Source organism: Pinus tabuliformis, chromosome Q (assembly GCF_031772625.1).
Source record: "Pinus tabuliformis cultivar Carrire ecotype Pingquan chromosome Q, CPIR1, whole genome shotgun sequence".
Taxonomy (NCBI): domain Eukaryota; kingdom Viridiplantae; phylum Streptophyta; class Pinopsida; order Pinales; family Pinaceae; genus Pinus; species Pinus tabuliformis.
In genome coordinates, this window is record NC_142296.1 from 1315629743 (window position 1) to 1315648836 (window position 19094).

Below are 19094 nucleotides of genomic sequence, written 5' to 3' on the forward strand. Positions count from 1 at the left end.
GACCTTTGGGAGTCTCAAATACCTTGGAATGATTGTCCAGGACTTTTTGGAGATCTGGAGAAATAGATGATTCCGATGTGGAAACATCTAGCGAACATAATTGTGCAATTACACCTCTTTGCTCCTTTTTTAGAAGCTTTGTCATACTATTATCTTTCCTGGTTTCCCTGCAATACCCCTTAATTCAACTTCCTTTCCTTCCGTAGAAAATTTGATGAAAAGTTCTTGAAAATTAAAAGCTATTGTACCCAAGGATTGTAGCCATTGGACTCCTAGTACAACATCAACACCTCCCATTGGAATGGAAAGCATTGGGCTAGTCAATACATATTCTCCCATGGATAGCTTGATATTATGGCACTTTCCAGAGCAATTTATTGTTCCTCCATTTGCAATCATCACTTGACACTCTGGTGCTGGATATAGGAAGCAATTCAATTCTTTTGCTACCTTACAATGAATAAAATTGTGGGTGCTTCCTGAATCAATCAACACTATTACCTTTTTCTTCTTGATTTGTCCTTCTATCTTGATGGTTTGAGGAGTGGTAATTCCCGCCAATGCATTACAAGATATGGTCGGATTTATTTGTTCTTCATCTAGGCTTTGTTCCTGGAGTATATCCTCTTCTTTTGACCTTTCTTGCTCCTTTTCTTCTTCCTCTTCACAATCTATGTAGAATAATTTCTTCTCAGCACACTTATGACCTTTAGTGTATTTGCTATCACAACTGTAACAAAGCCCTTTTGCTCTTTTTTCTTCCAATTGTTGTGGTGTCAACCTTATAGGTTGTGGAAGACTAGGGGCAACAACACTTCCGTCTTTATAGTTGTGAGTGGTATGCTTCCTGGTTGCCATAATTTTGCTTTCCATTTTTCTTGCTAACCTGAATGCCTTCTCTAATGAATCAGGTTCCCAAAGGCGAACATCATGTTGGATATTATCCTTTAAAGACCCTATGAACACATCAATCCTATGCTCCTCTGGAATATCTTTTACCCTTATGTTCAATTTTTGGAACTCCTCAATGTGCTCCATTATTGAACCCTTTTGTTTGAGACTTATCAATTGGCTAAAAAAAGTGTTGCTTTTTGTATCCTCATAATGTGCTATCAATTCTTCCGTAAAAATTGCCCAAGTGATAAATGGTTTACGAGAGCAAAGCCATTGATACCATACAAACTGATTTGGTTCCAAATATAAAGTTTCCATACGTACCTTTTGTGTGTTTTGCACATTATTGAGATCGAAGAATTGCTCCATCTGTAATATCCATGTGGCAGGATCCTTGCCATCAAACTTCCTCATATCGATTTTTGGAATATGGTGAGTCTTCGATCCAACATTAGCGTCTATGGAATCATGATTAACATTTCTTTTGTTCTCATCATGAGTTTCCTTTAGTACCCTTTCACCCTTAGGGACCATTTCTTGTAGCAACTTATTCATATTTATCTTCAATTCGTCCATGTCTGTCTTCAAATCTATCTTCAAATCATCCATCTTAGCTTCCACGTCAATCATCTTATCTTCTACACCTTTCTTTAAATAGTCTATCTTAGCTTCTACACCTTTCTTTAAACCATCCATTTTAGCTTCTACATCTTTCTTTAAACCATCCATCTTAGATTCTGTTCCTTTTTGTGCAAGGGACAGTTGTTGCACTTGGTCTTGTAATTTTGATATATCATGTTGCATTTCTTCCTCTTCTTCTTGAGTCATGCTAGAGCTTTCAGGTTCCTTACTAGGTGTTTGCATTTTTTTCCTCGGAGCTTTAGATACCGATAATAATGCTCTACTATGCCCTTTGAATTCCTTCAAAATAAATTTTCAAACCAAGCTTAAGCAAAAATTTAAGAAAATCTACACACCTTTTTTCACTTTGTAGGAGCTCGATATTGCCTCTGATGTATCTCTGTACTTTCCAATCATCTAGTTCTGAATTTGTGAGCTATAGTAGCCCTCTATGTCCTCTTTCCAATGCCACAAGTCTGACCCAAATTGGATTCTCCAAGGAAGAGTTATGTGAAATCTCCCACAGTGACTTGCTTATAGACTAGTTCAGTAGAGTGAACTTGTACGACGTGCCACGAGTCACTGTTTCGACCTTTGGATCTAAAACATGCATACAAGAAACTAAAGTCTGTCCTCTTTCTGTACCTTCTTACGAAATTTCAATCTGATCCCCAGAGAGAAAGTTATGACGATTTTCCCCAGGTCACCTGTTTTGAATGTAATTCAGGAGTCTGCAAAAAGACCAACTTCCTTAGATCATATCTCAACAAACATCATGCTAAAAGCTCTGAAATTCGGACCCAAGGTTTAGCGCGATTTCTTCTCAAATGGGTTTTTTTTACGACTTCTGAAACATCACAAAAAAAAAGTTAGAGCGAAAATTCCACGATGACATGTTTGGAGCAGCGAAACCCTAGAATCCAAAGCTCTGATACCAAATGTTATGAAACCAGCTCAAGAAAAGATAGAAAAGATAGATAAACGCCTTAGAATTCAGCCTCTTCGAGGGGGAAACCTACTTTACATTACATAAATGAACAATTCTTGGATGATTCAAATGAAAAAACCTCCTTTCTATATATAGGAGTCTAAGGAGTCACAATATAATCCAGCCGACCTAACAATAATAATATAAAGCCACAAAAATAACAATAGAGGGATTCTATGGGGCACAGTAATAACAATATGGGGGCAATAGGGGCACAACAATATTAATAAGGGGTATAACTACAATAGTAATGGGGTAATCACTAGTATTAGAGGGACCCAACAGAGAAACAATTAATTCAGACATTGAAAGGATTTTCAGATACTTTTCCTTGGGAATACACATACATGAGGGGTATTCACCTGGAAACATGAATTCATCATATCTACATAGAGGGAGATGCCAAGCCTGCGAGACAACCACAAAGAAGAATGTACCCCGCTTTGAAAGAAATTGTAAAAAATGAACTGCAAAAATTGTTGAATGTAGGGTTCATTTATCCTATTTCAGACAACCAATGGGTATCCCCACTAGTTATTGTCCCTAAAAATAATGATAAATGGTGTGTGTGTGTATGTTATAAGGAGTTGAATAAAGCTACATTAAAAGATCACTTTCCCTTGCCTTTTATAGACCAAGTGCTGCACACTTTAGCAGGGAAGAAGTATTTTTATTTCCTAGATGGGTTCAGTGGGTACAATCAAATTAAGATAGCTACAAAGGACTAGGAGAAGATGACATTCACATGTCCCTGGGGAACCTATGCATATACGATACTACCATTTGGTTTATGCAATGCACTAGCCACATTTCACAGGGCGATACTTGGTATTTTCTTTGATCTTTTGCATGACTGTGCAGAGGTTTACATGGACGATTTTATAGTAATGGGTGGTACTTTTGAAGAATCTTTACATAATCTTAGGATATTTTTGCAAAGATGTAGAGAAACTAATCTTTCATTGAGTAATGAATATTTTTTTATGATTATGACTGAGGGTATTGTTTTGGGTCATCATGTTTATGTTGCAGGAAGTAAAGTTGATTCGGCTAAGATCGAATTAATTGAAAAGCTACCCCACCAACTGTTAGAAGGGAGTTCAGAGTTTTCTTGGACATGCAAGCTACTATAGAAGGTTTGTTGAGAATTTTACAAAGGTAGCATCACCATTGTTTAAATTATTTACTAAAGAATTTGAATTTCATTGGAGTGATGAGTGTCAAGTTGCATTTGATACACTTAAGGAAAAAATTTCTTTGGCACCTATCTTGAGAGGCCCAGATTGGAAATTTCCCTTTCATATTTCCACTTATGCCTCTGATTCAGCTATAGGAGCGATATTGGGCCAAAAGGAAAATCTCATAACCCATGATATCTATTTTGTTAGTAAAAATTTAACTTATACAGAATTGAATTACACTGTAATTGAAAAAGAGTTCCTTGTTGTAATTTATGCTATTAATAAGTTTAGACATTACATCACTAGTTACGAAGTTTTTATACATACTGATCATTTTGCTATTTGATATCTCATGAACAAACCAATCACTAGTGGCAGGATTAATAGGTGGCTTTTGCTGCTGCAGGAATTTGACATCATGGAATTGGACAGGTGGGGAAAAGAAAATCAGGTAGTTGATTTCCTATCTAGGCTCAACCATGCAAGTGAGTATACTCCTGTTAGTGATAGTTTTCCCGATGAGAATCTTTTTTCTATTTTCGTCAAAACACCTTGGTTCACAGACATGGCCAATTATCTTGTTACAGGAAAGTTACCACCCTACTTCTCATCTAGTCAGAAAAAAAGAATTATTAGAAAAAGTAATGATTACTCTTGGATAAAAGGAGACCTTTTTTGCACCAGACCTGACTTGATTATTCACAAGTGTTTTAGAAAGGATGAGATATATGATATATTGAGAGCTTGTCATGATGAACCATGTGTAGGAAATTTCGCAGATAAGCGGAAAACCTATAATATCCTCTGCCCAGGTTACTACTGGCCAAGTCTTTTCAAAGATGCAAAGGAGTATGTTCGTAAATGTGACAACTGCCAGAGAATAGGGCAACCTGTTCAAGTGGATGAAATGCCTTTGTAGCCACAAGTTCTCATAGAACCATTCGAGAGGTGGTCTCTTGATTTTGTAGGTCCCATCAATCCTATTTCCAAAGATAAGAAGTATAATTTAGTTTGTATTGATTATGTTACGAAGTGGGTGGAAGTGAGGGCACTACCTACAACAATGGAGAGGGCAGTGGTAGAATTTCTTTTTTCTGATATTTTTGTAAGATTTGGGGTACCAAGGGAAATTGTTACTAATAAAGGTACTCAGTTTGTGTCAAATCTTGTGCAAGGAATTGTACAGAAATATCAGATTTCTCATCGGAAGTCTACCCCTTACAATCCACAAGCCAATGGGAAGGTAGAATCAACAAATAAGGTGTTGGAGACAATCCTGACTAAGACAGTACAATTACATAAGAAAGATTGGTATGATTGACTTACCGAGGCATTATGGGCCTACAGGATCACATGGAGAAACACCATTGTCTTCTCTCCATATGAATTGGTGTATGGAAAACAAGTTTTACTTCCAATTGAATTTCAGATCAGAACTCTTAAGATGGCAGTAGATTTGGGCATAAACCTTAACGAAGCACAACAATAGAGAATCTTGCAGCTTAATGAACTGATGAGATTAGGTGAGATGATTTTCAACATACTGATCTAATCTAACAACAACAGGCTAAATGGCACGACATATACATTAAGAAAAAGTAGTTCAAAGAGGAAGACTAGGCATTTCTGTTTGATTCGAAATTTAAGAATTTGAAAGGGAAATTTAACACACATTGGCTTCACCCCTATGAAATTCAGAAAGTTTTTGATAATGGATCTGTTTGGGTTAAAATAATTGATGATGGAAATGTTACCTTCCTGGTGAATGGGCACATACTCAAACTATATCAGAAGCACCAATCTAAGGAGGAATTTGTGGAAGAGATTGTGAAGAAGAAATAACTGGAAATGGTGGAGAAGCGAGTGATTCCTTTCACTACCTCTTCTTGATTTTCTTCCATAATAATCTGAGCTTACTTTGTTCCTTCTCATGCTCATTAAAACATGAGAGGAATGTCTATTGGGTATAGGTTTATTCCTTTTTCCAACCCCAATGGACTAATTACGGAAAAGGAGCCCCCTTGGAGTCTTCTTTTCTAGTATTTCAGACTCTCTAAAATTGAAATTTGGCGAGCATGAACTGCCCTGGGCTCGTTAAAAATCACAGGACAATAGATTTTTCAGGATCCTCAAAATAAATTATGTCTTTCAATTAATTTTTGGTTTTCTCGTGTTCGATTGATGTGGGATCTGTTAAGGCCCTCCTTCCAACAATATTGGCCCATCGACATCAGCAAATTATCTAGATTGAAGATTAGAGACTTTTGAGGCCTTGAAGCTTGTATACCTTCATGATAGGCTATCTCGTCAGCAACAATGGAGATTCATCATGGCTTCTTGATTGTTGGATACTATAGGGGGTTCGACAACAACTCATACATTCACACCTGATAGGATGCATCAGAGGCACCTTGGTCCTCGCTTTCATTAATGGTGATGGACCTCGCATTGGTTAACATGTGACCTTAATGGTTGGTAATCCAATGATGTTACTGCACATTCAAATTCAACACCCATATTCATGTGTAGTAAACTATATGAGAAAAAGGGGATAACATGGTTTCCTACAGAGAAGTTCAGAAATTGCATTTCCTGCAGCAAAGCACTTATTTCCTGAAGAAATAATTTCCATCATAACATTATCTTAAAGAATCTGGCAAGTATTGGTCTTCTTCATTATTAGTTGATGCCATGTAATTACATGATCTTGCATATGATATGGTTTTGAAGTGGTTTATTATTCCAAAGAAAGTGCAACCATCAACCAAGGTACTTGATCGTTGTAAGGTAAGATTGAGCAAGTACGTATGGCGTCAGAATACTTAAGGTAAAAGGTAATGGTACAAAAATTTTGAATTTGCATGAATATGAGTCATGGTCACCCTCATGGAATAAGGAGAATATGAGCCATTGTGCCATAACACGAGTGCCCATTCCTGATTATTATTTTGATGTGTACGTCAGTTATCATCCCAACATTTATCTCGCAGAATGGATCATGATAGAAATCATGCTCACATTCCACATCGTTAGAAGTTGCCTTATTACCCTACACCTTTCCTAAATTAAAACATTCTTGTTCTTATCAGGTTTTGAATTATCTCGCTTGGTCTTAGAGGCATATCAATGAACTGATCAAACTATGCTCTCTCCCACTCCTAGCTACTATTGAAAATGTGGTCCGTCGTCAGGTTCGAACCTCAGGGTCCTACATTACTTGATGCTTACCCACAGAGTAAGACAAGGTTGGAGAAGGCAGGATGGCTGCTTATATTCTTAAAGTTTAGTGGGCATAATTAAGAAGTAATGAAGTCCTTTGCTCTAAATCTAAATAGCGACAGGGCGTAGGTGGGTAATATTAAGTTCAGATTGACTGAGGGGTTGGTAGCCCAAGCTTGTGGAATTCCGAAGGAAGGAGAGCATTGGTTTAAAAAACTAGCGATTCAACAAGGATATTTGCGCACCCTTTCTCAGAAAAGAGCATGCAAACTCAGACTGGAGTAAGGGGATTCCGCAGGATTACCTTAGAAGTAAGTACTGACGTCTCTTGTTTCTCTTGCAGAAGTATATCACCTGTGAAGGTTGTTTTGGGTTAGCTTTCCTGTTTCATATTTGTTTCCTTGACCATTTTCGAGACAAACCCTTGAATTTACCATATTATCTTAGAATGTCTTTGTTGAAGATGGATATTTCTACCAAGGAGAGGGTATCACATATAGAGGAGAACCTCTATAATCATGGTCTTTTCAAAATTATCATGACATAGGTTTTGAAGAAACAGAATAAAACATGGGAAGATTTTTTAGTAGAGAATTACTTTGTGGATGACGAGAAAGAGCCCGATTTACCAGAAACCAAAGAGGTAGAACCAGTAGAGAAGTCGAGAAAGAAACCATAGACCCGTGGTCAGCTGACAGAGGAGGTTAAGAAAGATGAGGAGGTGGTGGTAGTCGGGAAAACTGTGGGAAAGACACCTAAGTCATCAAAGGGTACCTCTTCTCCTACTAGGTGTTATACAGAAGCCAAAGACGAAACTGGAGATAAAGGAAACTACATGTTATGATATTTTGACACATAGGAAATAGTTAAGTATAACTTGGTCTAGTGTAGAGTTAGGTAAAGTGTGTTTCTTTACTATGTACTTTTGTAACTTACAATCCGACGGTCACAATATGTTCTAGACATGAAGTGATCTGACGGTTCATTCTCTCCTCGGTATTACCAATGCATGATCTGTGGCTTAACACCTGATTAGTCCATGATCTGTATTTAAAGAGCATGGAGGGTCATTTGTAAGGTGACCTTTTATGAGAGAAGCTTATGTAAATTTTCTTTCTTTAACTAATAAATTTCCTGAAGTGGCTGAATTGGTTTAGGCCATGGATTATTTCCCTGTTTGAGGGTTTTAACCACGTCAAGAATACTGGTGTATTGATCTGTGATCTGTTTGTGAGTGGTGTCCTTTGGTGTTCTATCTCAGGAACTTACCCTATAAATTCCTACATGGTATCAGAGATATTTGAGGGTTGCATTCATTGGTGATCCAAATCCGAAGCTGGTACAAGTGCATGTGACTGTCGTTTCCTAGATCTAATGTTTCTGTCTGCTTTTGGGCCTAGAGGACTACTCTATTGTGTTAGGAGCATATGTTCAAGTGAGGAACCCCTTTTGTTTCACACGAAAAGGTTTTCGGTGGACCTAGCCACGTCATTTTTAAGATCCGGAGGTATACAATCTTTATTTGCAGTTTTAGTTTAATTCATCTCACTGTTTATTTTGGTTTATTTAACTCTCTGCTTTTTTATTATCGGATCTATACCTTTCATTTCTGCGTATGCTCTTTGCCCTGCGACTCTGTGTGATCTAGGAAAATCAGAAACAAAAAGGAAGAATTTTTCTCATGCACATGCTCTTTTCTGCTGCGCCTTAGTGTGATCTCGGAAAATCAGAAACATTGAGGAAAATATTTAGTTTATGGTGAAAGCTAACTTCAAACCATAAGGTTTGTTTTTTTTATATGTCCATGTTGGGTTGTGTGGTTTTTTGTTTTGTAGGCAAAAATAGTTTTTTCAAGTAACCACGCACCCCAAACCCTATTTTCTAAAAATTACTAACCTTTTAAACTAGTTCACTTGGTCCAAAGTTACTTTATGGGAATAGAGGTCTTGAGTTCAAGTCTTTCTTTTTGTTGAGTTACATTTTCAAAAAGCACATGTACCTTATGTTTTAAAGTTACTTTATGTAAAAGTGTTCTTACCTATTATAAAAAGTGAGTCACTTATAATTCTAAAGTTTCTTTATCTTTTTATTTAAGTTACAATTTAGTGGGTAGCTCATAAAGTACCATTGTAAAAGTGACTTTCACTTATTTATAAAAGTGAGTCACATAATTTTTTTTTGTTCTAAAAGTGAGCTAATTAAATTAAGTTTGAAAGAGGGGGATTTTTTTTTAAATATAACATTATCACGTAAAAGTGTTCTTACCTATTATAAAAAGTGAGTCACTTATAATTCTAAAGTTTCTTTATCTTTTTATTTAAGTTACAATTTAGTGGGTAGCTCATAAAGTACCATTGTAAAAGTGACTTTCATTTATTTATAAAAGTGAGTCACATAATTTTTTTTTGTTTTTAAAAGTGAGCTAATTAAATTAAGTTTGAAAGAGGGGGATTTTTTTTTAAACATAACATTATCACTCATTTCTTCAAATTCACACACTTCGTCAACATCTTCAACACATTTTCTTCAAAAAACCATAACTTCTTCATCTAGACGCCGTTTTCAGAGCCGTTTTTTTTAATTGACCTAATTTTTCGAGATATTCCCATTGGAACACTTAGTTTCAGCATCTAAAACTTTAGTTTATGTTATAATGGAAAGTCCATGCCAAGTTATTCTTGACAACACCAACTACTTCCAATGGTGGTCCTACATTGTGGATTTACTTAGAAGTAAAGGTCTTTACAGAATAGCCTCAGGCAAAGAAATTAAACCTAAATATGAAGATAAGTTACCCAAATGGGAAAATAGGCAAGATAAAGCACGTGGGTTGATAGGGATGTCTATTTCTCCAGACCTTAGATTCCATATCACAAAACTTGATACCCCTAATGAAGCAATGAAACAACTCACTAAAGTTTTTGGAATTAAAAATGAAATTATAGACCATCAACTCGAAAATGCGTTGCTTACGTTGGACCCCAATAATTTTTCTTCCATTGAAGATTTTTCTTCCAAGTTCAAGACCCTTAGACTTCTCTTGGAAAGTGTTAAGGTAAAGAAAGAAGATGGTAACCTTATCTATTCCATTCTTACTAAGTTGGGACCAACCCACTCTGTGTTTGTTTCCACCTTCCATTTTACTAGAGAAGCCTTTATTTCTCAAGGATAAGACTACAAGTACCCCTCTTTTGATGCCTTTTGTGATTCTTTAATAAGAGAACAAGAAAAACTCTTACATCTTGGTCTTCTTAATCTTGGAAACTCTTCTAAGAAAGCCTTAACCTCCCAACAACAAACAAATTCAAAGAATCATAAGAAGCAGTACCCTAAAAAGAATGGTCCTAAACCAAACAAGGGTTCTAAGGAATTTCAGTCTCAAAATGAAAAAACAATTCAACAAAATGATAAGGAAAATAAAAACAAAGGGAAGAAGACTGATAAACATTGCGACTTTTGTAATCGAGATGGCCACTTAGAATCCAAATGCTTTAAGAAGATGGAAGCCTTGGAAGCAACAATGAAGAAGCATAACATCTATTTGGAGCACTCTTCAACTTCAACTTCATCTTCAGGAATAACACTTTCTGCATGTGGTTGTCAAGCATCTCGGTCTGATTATCCACTAAATGTATCTTCTTCTTCTCATTCTCATGAATGGCTCATTGATTCTGGAGCTTCTTATCACATGGCCAAAAACAAAACCATATTTTCTTCCTTAAATGATTGTAACACCAAAAATATATATGTTGGTGATGATAGATTTTTTAGTGTTGTAGGGACTGGAACTATTCATTTAGATAATGGTCAATTTAATGATGTATTATGTGTTCCAACCTTATCCTGCAACCTTCTATAGATGACTCATTCAGGTGAAGGTAATGTCGTTGAAGTTTCATCTCATGATGTTGTAATTAAGGACCTAAGAGATCCTAGACAGATTTTAGCTACTAGCATTGCTGATGATTCTACAAGGTTGTATGAGTTTAACAACTTTGGGTCATCAACTCTTCCCTTGGTATTTGTTGTTCATAATGATGAAGTGAGAAAATTTTGGCATGAGCGATTTGGTCACTTAAACTATCGCTCCCTTCAAAATCTATGTAAAGAGAATATGGTGATAGGTCTTCCTATGGTATCTTGTAGAGATGGTGTTTGTTCCGGATGTATAATCAAAAAAAATCATCAAGATAGTCTTGAAAAACATGCCTCTTGGCACGCCTCAACCCCTTTACAACTTGTGCATAGTGATTTATGTGGTCCACTTCTAGTTGTTTCATTCTCTAGCTACAAGTATTTCTTAACTTTCATTGATGATTTCTCCAAACGCACTTGGGAATACTTCTTAAAACTCAAGAGTGAAGTATTTAACATGTTCTTGGCCTTTAAGGCCTTTGTTGAGAAATAATCTGGACATCAAATTATTAAGCTAAGATCTGATAATGGCGGAGAATATGTTCACAACAAATTCATCAACTTTTGCACTGATCATGGAATTCAAATGCAACATAGTGTTCCATATACTCCACAAAAAAATGGTGTAGCTGAAAGGAAGAATCACACCTTAAAGGAAATGGCTAATTGTATGCTTCAATCTAAAGACTTAGTCTTAATTTTAAGGCAGAAGCAATTAACTGTGCAAATTACATAGTAAATCACACTCCTACTAAGGTTTTAAAGAATATCACTCTAGAACAAGCATGGAGCTCAATTAAATCGGATGTAAGTCACTTTCGTGTTTTTGGAAGTGAAGCATCGGACCATATTCCCGATGAGAAACATAAAGCCTTAGAACCTAAGAGTGAAAAATGTATTTTTGTTGGATATTCTGAAGATGTCACAGGATATAGACTTCTTTCACCTAAGTCCAAAAATGTTATCATTAGAAGAGATGTAAAGTTTGCTAAAAATATATCGGCCTACGAGTCTAGTTCGGTAGATGTGCCACCTCTCTCTATCCCTTCTAATTCTGAAAATATTTCTTCTTCAGATGATGACAGTGAGGATGACAATCCTCTCCCACTTTCTCAGGATCCTCCTTCATCTCCTCAACTTCCAAAATGGGTCTGTGCTACTTGGGATGCAGCATGTGCTCTTGCGGGTGATCCTACATATCAACGACGTACACGTTCTTAGTTAGATAGAGCTTCTTCTTTACTGGTTCAAGCTTCAACAAATTAAGATCTTGACACCTTTGCAGAAGCTTCAGGCCATCCAGATTTGGATGCAACTATGAATGAAGAATATCGTTCATTATTGGCAAATGATACATGGGATCTTGTTCCTCTTCCAAAGGGACGAAAACTTGTTAGATGCAAATGGGTTTACAAAACCAAGTTTGGACCAGATGGAAAAGTTGATAAACATAAAGCTCATATTATTGCTAAGGGTTTTTAACAAGTTGAAGGCATTGACTATACTGAAACCTTCTCCCCTGTTACCAAAATGAACTCTATCCGCCTTGTTCTTTCTCTTGCTGCCTCTTTGAAATGGGAAATCCATCATGTTAAATCCAACTTCTTGCATGAAGAAATCTATATGGAACAACCTCCTAGCTTTATACAAACAGACTCCAGCCTTGTATGTCAGTTTAATAAATCCCTTTATGGTCTCAAGAAAGCCCCTCTAGCTTGGTATGCCAAAATGGATAGCTTTATTTTAGATATGGATTTTCCAGGTGTCATTCTGAAAATACTGTCTACACCAAGAAAGTGGGTAAGTATCTTATCATTCTTATTATTTATGTTGATGATCTTATCCTTACTGGTAGTGATCCCAACCTTATAAATCATGTGAAGTACAACCTTAAAAATAAGTTTTAAATGACAGACTTAGGACACTTGCATTATTTTCTTGGTCTTCAAGTCTTGCAAACCAAGGAAGGTATTTTCCTTTCCCAATCCGAGTATGCCTGTGTTCTTCTATGCCATTTTCACATGGAATACTATAAGCCATCCCCTTCTCCCTTTCAGTTTGGAGCCAAACTTTCAGTTGCTTGTACTTCCCCTGATGTTGATGCTACCTTATACCGTCAGCTTGTAGGAAAACTTTTGTATATGACCAATACCTGTCCTGACCTTTCCTTTGCTGTTGGCCTTATTGCTCGGTTTATGCAAAACCCACATGAAAGTCATTGGAAATAAGCTAAAAGAATACTTCGTTATGTTCGAGGTATAGTTCAGTTTAGGATTCATCACAATGCATAAACATCTCCTCTATTAGTTGGTTTCACTAATTTCGATTGCGTTGTTGACCCTAATGATCGAAAGTCTACTACAGGTTATGTCTTCACTCTTGGTTCTAGACCTATTACATGGGATTGCAAGAAACAAAGTGCCATTTCGTGGCGTCGTAGAAGCTAGTAAGGAAGCCTTGTCGTTTCGTCAGATCCTGTCAGAGTTTAGCTTTCAGCAGCAACATTCGACTACACTTTGGTGCGATAATAAAAGTCCCATTCAACTATGCAAAGATCCAGTCCAACATTAGCGCAACAAACACATTGAACTACACACTCACTTCATCAGAAAGCTCATTCATGACCATGTTCTTGAAGTGAAATATTTTTCAACCGATGATCAAGTTGCAAACATTTTTACAAAGGCTCTCACAGAGGCGAAGTTTACTAAACTTCGATTTATGGTTGGAGTTTAGAAAGTTGTCACTAAGGGGGGATAGGCTCTAATGCCTCCTTCCTTCTCTTATTGTGTCATAAATGTACATCCTTCAATCCTATCCCAAGTTGTTCTTAAGGGGGGATGTTAGGATATTCCGACACATAGGAAATAGTTAAGTATAATTTGGTCTAGTGTAGAGTTAGGTAAAGTGTGTTTCTTTACTATTTACTTTTGTAACTTACAATCTAACGATCACGATATGTTCTAGACATGAATTGGTCTGGTGGTTCATTCTCTCCTCGTTATTACTGACACTCGATTCGTGGCTTAACACCCAATTGGTCCATGATCTCTATTTAAAGAGAATGGAGGGTCATTTGTAAGGTGACTATCCATGAGAGAAGCTTATGTAAATTTTCTTTCTTTTATTAATAAATTGCCTAAAGTGGCCGCATCGGCTCAGGCTGTGGATCATTTCCCTCTTTGAGGGTTTTAACCACGTCACGAATACTGGTGTATTGATCTATGATCTGTTTGTGAGTGGTGTCCTTTGGTGTTCTATCTCAGGAACTTACCCTATAAATTACTACATGGTATCAGAGATATTTGAGTGTTGCATTCGTTGGTGATACAAATCCGAAGCCGGTACAAGTGCATGCGACTTTCGTTTCCTAGATCTAATGCTTCTGTTTGCTTTTGGGCCTAGAGGACTGCTCTATTGTGTTAGGAGCATTTGTTCCAGTGAGGAATCCCTTTCGTTTCATGCGAAAAGGTTTCTGGTAGCCCTAGCCACACCATTTTTTAAATTTGGAGGTGTACAGTCTTTATTGCAGTTTTAGTTATCCGTATTTCTGTTTATTTAGCTCTTTGCTTTTTTTATTACCGGATCTATACCTTTCATTTCTGCGTATGCTCTTTGTCCTGCAAATCTATGCGATCTGGGCAAATCAGAAACAAAAAGGAAGGATTTTTATCATGTGTATGCTCTTTTCCACCACGCTTAGTGTGATCTCGGAAAATCAAAAACATTGAGAAAAATATTTAGTTTATGGCGAAAACTAAGAAAATTTACAGAAACTGCGAGACTTGTCTAAGGGGAAGCAAGTAAAGATTGAGTCAACTGTGTTCATTGACAAAGAAGAGTTGGAGGCCACGCCTTTCCAAGACCCACAACTATAGGAAAGTGGGGATAAAACAGTTGAAGGTTGCAGAGAGCGGGAGGAACCAAGCCTGCCTGAGTCCTCTCAAGGGCATCATGTGGATGAGAAAACCTCTAAGAAGAAGCAGTCCCTAAAGGAGATGGAGGAAGCTATCAATGAGCTCATTGTGTATGAATGAGTTCTTCGGAAGGAATTGAAGATCTAAAGGAGAACAACCTATGCCTGCTGAAAGAAATGGAGGAGTGGAAAGTGAAACATCAGAAGGTATGCCGAGTCATGAAGAAAAAACAGGTTCAAATTGATCACATGCAGAATAAGAATAAATAATATCAAATTAAGGTTTAGAAAATTGAGTCCAACAGGGCACAATTGGATCACCTGGCTGCAGTAGCTGCAACACAGGGCAAAGAATAAATTTTCCTTCAGATTTGCAACATTTTTTCTTGCATAGGGGACATGCAAGGAGCTAGGTGTGGGGGAGATGTTGAGTCCCGATTTTGTCTATTTTTGATAATGTTTCTAAGGCCTTGCTTCCCCTATTTTGAACTCTTTTTGACCCTTCATGATTCTCTTTTTTCCATATTCTATGTGTTTTGACCAAAGGGTGTTGTGAGCTTTAAGTTATGAAAATCATTTTAAAAAGTACCATTTCACTTTATTCTTGAGTATTTTTGAAGTTGAATGTTACCTAATCGAATAATCTACAATTTCAAGAGCGTTGACCTAATCTTATGCAGACCAACTATCTTCCGAAGCGGTTCCGTGATTTTTTATAAACAACTCGTGATTTCCTGTAGAGTCGCTAATTTCTTGTAGATACACTGATTTCCTGTAACTGCTCTAATTTCCTGTAGAGATTTTGATGGTTGAGTATGTTTCGATCAGCATTGAGGAGAACGAAATCATGGGTTTTTTCAAGAAATCCACCCAAATCTTCAGACCACCCAGATCTTCAGACCTCTCACAGATAGTCCTATTGGGAAACAGGTCCAACAAACTCAATGAGATCAGTTTGATCCATGCTTTTAGTCTTGGATAAAACTCAATACGTCTATCTTTATTGTCTTTTCCAGTTATTATTAGCAAATAATTGTACTACATTAATTTTCCTAATCTGGGCAAGTTATGCCTCTGCACTTGTATAAGTACTTTTATGTTTCATTTGCAAAAGGAGGGTTGATATACCATCCTTTTATACTATTGTAATACTTGTTCGGATTAATATAAAGTTCCATGTTATGTTGATCTTGTTGTGTAAACTCCTTTAGCAGTTGAAGGGGTTGTCAGTAAGGGAGGGCCCTCTTTACTCACAACATTCGTAGTTACAGATTTGTGTTCTTTTAATTATTTTCATGATTTGACAGAATTATTACACAACTTTTGTTCCTCTTTTCTAATTTGTAGCAGCACATGTATGGTGGTTAAATGGTGAAGCTTATTTGATGAATATGTTTGGAGTTATTTTATTAAGTTTTAACTTACATTTTGAATTGTTGAATTGGTTTAGTTGCTATTTGATTGATCCATTATCTTTTTTTGATTAACATCAACAATTTTAGGTGTTGTAAAGGGATGATTAAATCTGTTCCATAACCTTTGTTGCTAAGTGTTGATGAGGAAAAGAGATATTGAAGCTGTGTGTATGTGGTTTTGTTTAGAAAAACACTTAAAGTATTAGCTTGCATATAATTTGCGCAACATCCCATAAGGTTACCTACCCTTGGTTGATAATTTATGTTTGTCAAATTATAAGTCTATAATTTTCCCAAAGAACTATCTTGAATATTATTTAATAAATTAGTTTTTTAAGAATTTACTTCTTTCTGAACTTTTTTTATGAGCATGATATACACTATCACTCATGAGTTATGAAAATTGTATTTCTTAAAGAATGAATATTATAATAACTTGATGATTCGGGGTTTTAGGAAATGTTTTATTTTGAAAATTTATATGAAAAAGGTATATAATATCACTAATCAATCATAAAGATTTTGTTTCTTAAATAATAAATGTTATAAATGTCTACATTTATTTTGAACCATTAAGTTTGTTGGTTAATTTATGGTTTTCATGCATGCCATAAGTTTATTCATACAACTTAATGTGTTTTTCTCTTATTAAATACTAAGTCAAATGCATGCTATTACTTAGTATTTAAAATGTTTCTATTTGTTTTCACCTTATTAAATACTAAGGAAAATACACATTATTACTTACTATTTAAAATGTTTCTATGTGTTTTCTTTTTATTAAACTATTAAGTAAAATACACACTATTATTTGGTATTTAATATGTTTAACTGTTTCTCCTCTTACTAAATACTAAGGCAAATACACGTTATTACTTAGTATTTAATATGTTTGTGTTCCTTTGTGCTAGCAAATAATTACGATATTTGTTAGACACTTTTTTCCTCTAAATATTTTATTCACTAACTTTTAAGTATCTATGTGGCAAGAATAAGAGCACTTGTTGTGACAGGCCTTGATTCTCAAACTTTATTTTTAATGCTTATCATCTCCTCTCTATTATTAAATCTTCACATTTCATCTTAAATAATATCATTAATCTAAAAAATCTAAACACTTTTAAATGATTGTTCCAAAGTAATTTTGGGAAAATATCAATTTTAATATGTTGACAGTCACCCCCTGCTCCAAGGGGTCAACTTAGGACCTAAAGTGGGAAGGTATTATAGACCTCCATTAGGTGCACTGGCATCAATTCTTAATAGGGTCAATCTGGGAACAACATCCTTTATGACATTATTGTCGGGGAGTGAAGTGAAAAGAATTCTTTTTCTTGGGAAATGATAGATGATTAAGCTTGTGACCTAGTGGTGAATAGGAACATGACAACATACACATGGTAATTTTAAAGAAAAACTTTGTTTGTTTAAATTTTCACTAGAAAAGATGTTGTTATGCAAATTGACCCTATCAAGGATTGATGTCAGGGCACTCAATGGAGGTCGATAATACCACCCCACTTAGGTCTTAGGTTGGACCCTTAGGCTAGAGGGGATGAACCTTGACATATTATAGTTTATATTTTCCCAAAATTAATTTGGAACAATCATTTTAAAGTGCCTAGATTTTCCATATTAATGGTAGTATTTAAGATGAAAGGTGAATATTTGATATAGATAGGAAACAATAAAACATTCAAAATAAAGTTTGAGAATCAAGGACTGCGATAAGAAGTTCCTTTATTCTTGACACACATATTCTTAAAGATAGTGAATGATATATTTAGAGAAAAAAAATATGTCTAACAAATATTGTAAGTATTTGCTAGCACAAAGGAGAACAAACATATTAAATATTACATAATAGTGTGTATTTTCCTTAGTATTTAACTGAGAATGAAACATGTTAAAACATATTAGATACTAAGTTATAACATGTATTCGCCTTAGTATTTTAATAAGAGGAAAACGCATAGAAATATTAAATACTAAGTATCAGTGTGTATTTTGCTTAGTATTTAATAAGTGGAAAACACATAAAGTTGCATGAATAAATTTATGGCATGCATGAAAGCCATAAATTAACCAAAAAACTTAATGGTTCACAATAAATATAGATCTTTATAACATTGATTATTTAAGAAACAAAATACTTATGATCAATGAATGATATTGTATACATTTCTCATATAAAAATTCAAAATAAATCGCCTTCTAAAACACTAAATTATCAAGTTATTATAATATTCATTCTTTATGAAATACAATTTTCATTAGTGACAGGTGATAGTGTATATTAGGCTTGTAAAAAAGTTTAGAAAGAAGTAAATTCTTAAAAAACTAATTTATTAAATGATGTTTGAGATAGTAATTGAGTAAAAATCAATGAAGCTCTATCAACATTAAAATTACACATGAATCTAACCAATTATTACAAAAAATATGCAATTATATATAAATAAGAAAAGATTTGGCATACATAAGAAGAGTTTACGCTTATAAAGCAAGATGAACGAAATCTGTGTGGTAGAGAAAACTTTGTTGATTGATCTCAATCTACACCATTATAATTTGGTCCATCTGAATCTCTCGAGTGTGGTCTCATTTCTCCTGCATAAAAAACCTTCGTTACTTTGATAGCTTACAACCATTTTATTTCATTCCAAGTTGGTTTACCATTCCATTTTTATATCTTATTCCTTAATAACAACCTTAAGCTTAATGGTAATTTTCATTAATTCACCTCTTTTTATATCCATGTAATTTAGTAAAATAAATTATTCCTTTGTTATATTTTATTCAAATCAGGTTGGAATAATTATGCCTAGAAATTTAATCCATATCCAATTAACTTTCATGCATCACACAAAAATAAGGATTAGTTCCCTAAAAATTAGGTAATTATTTAGAAATGAAATTAAGTAAATTTATTTTCTTACCTCTTT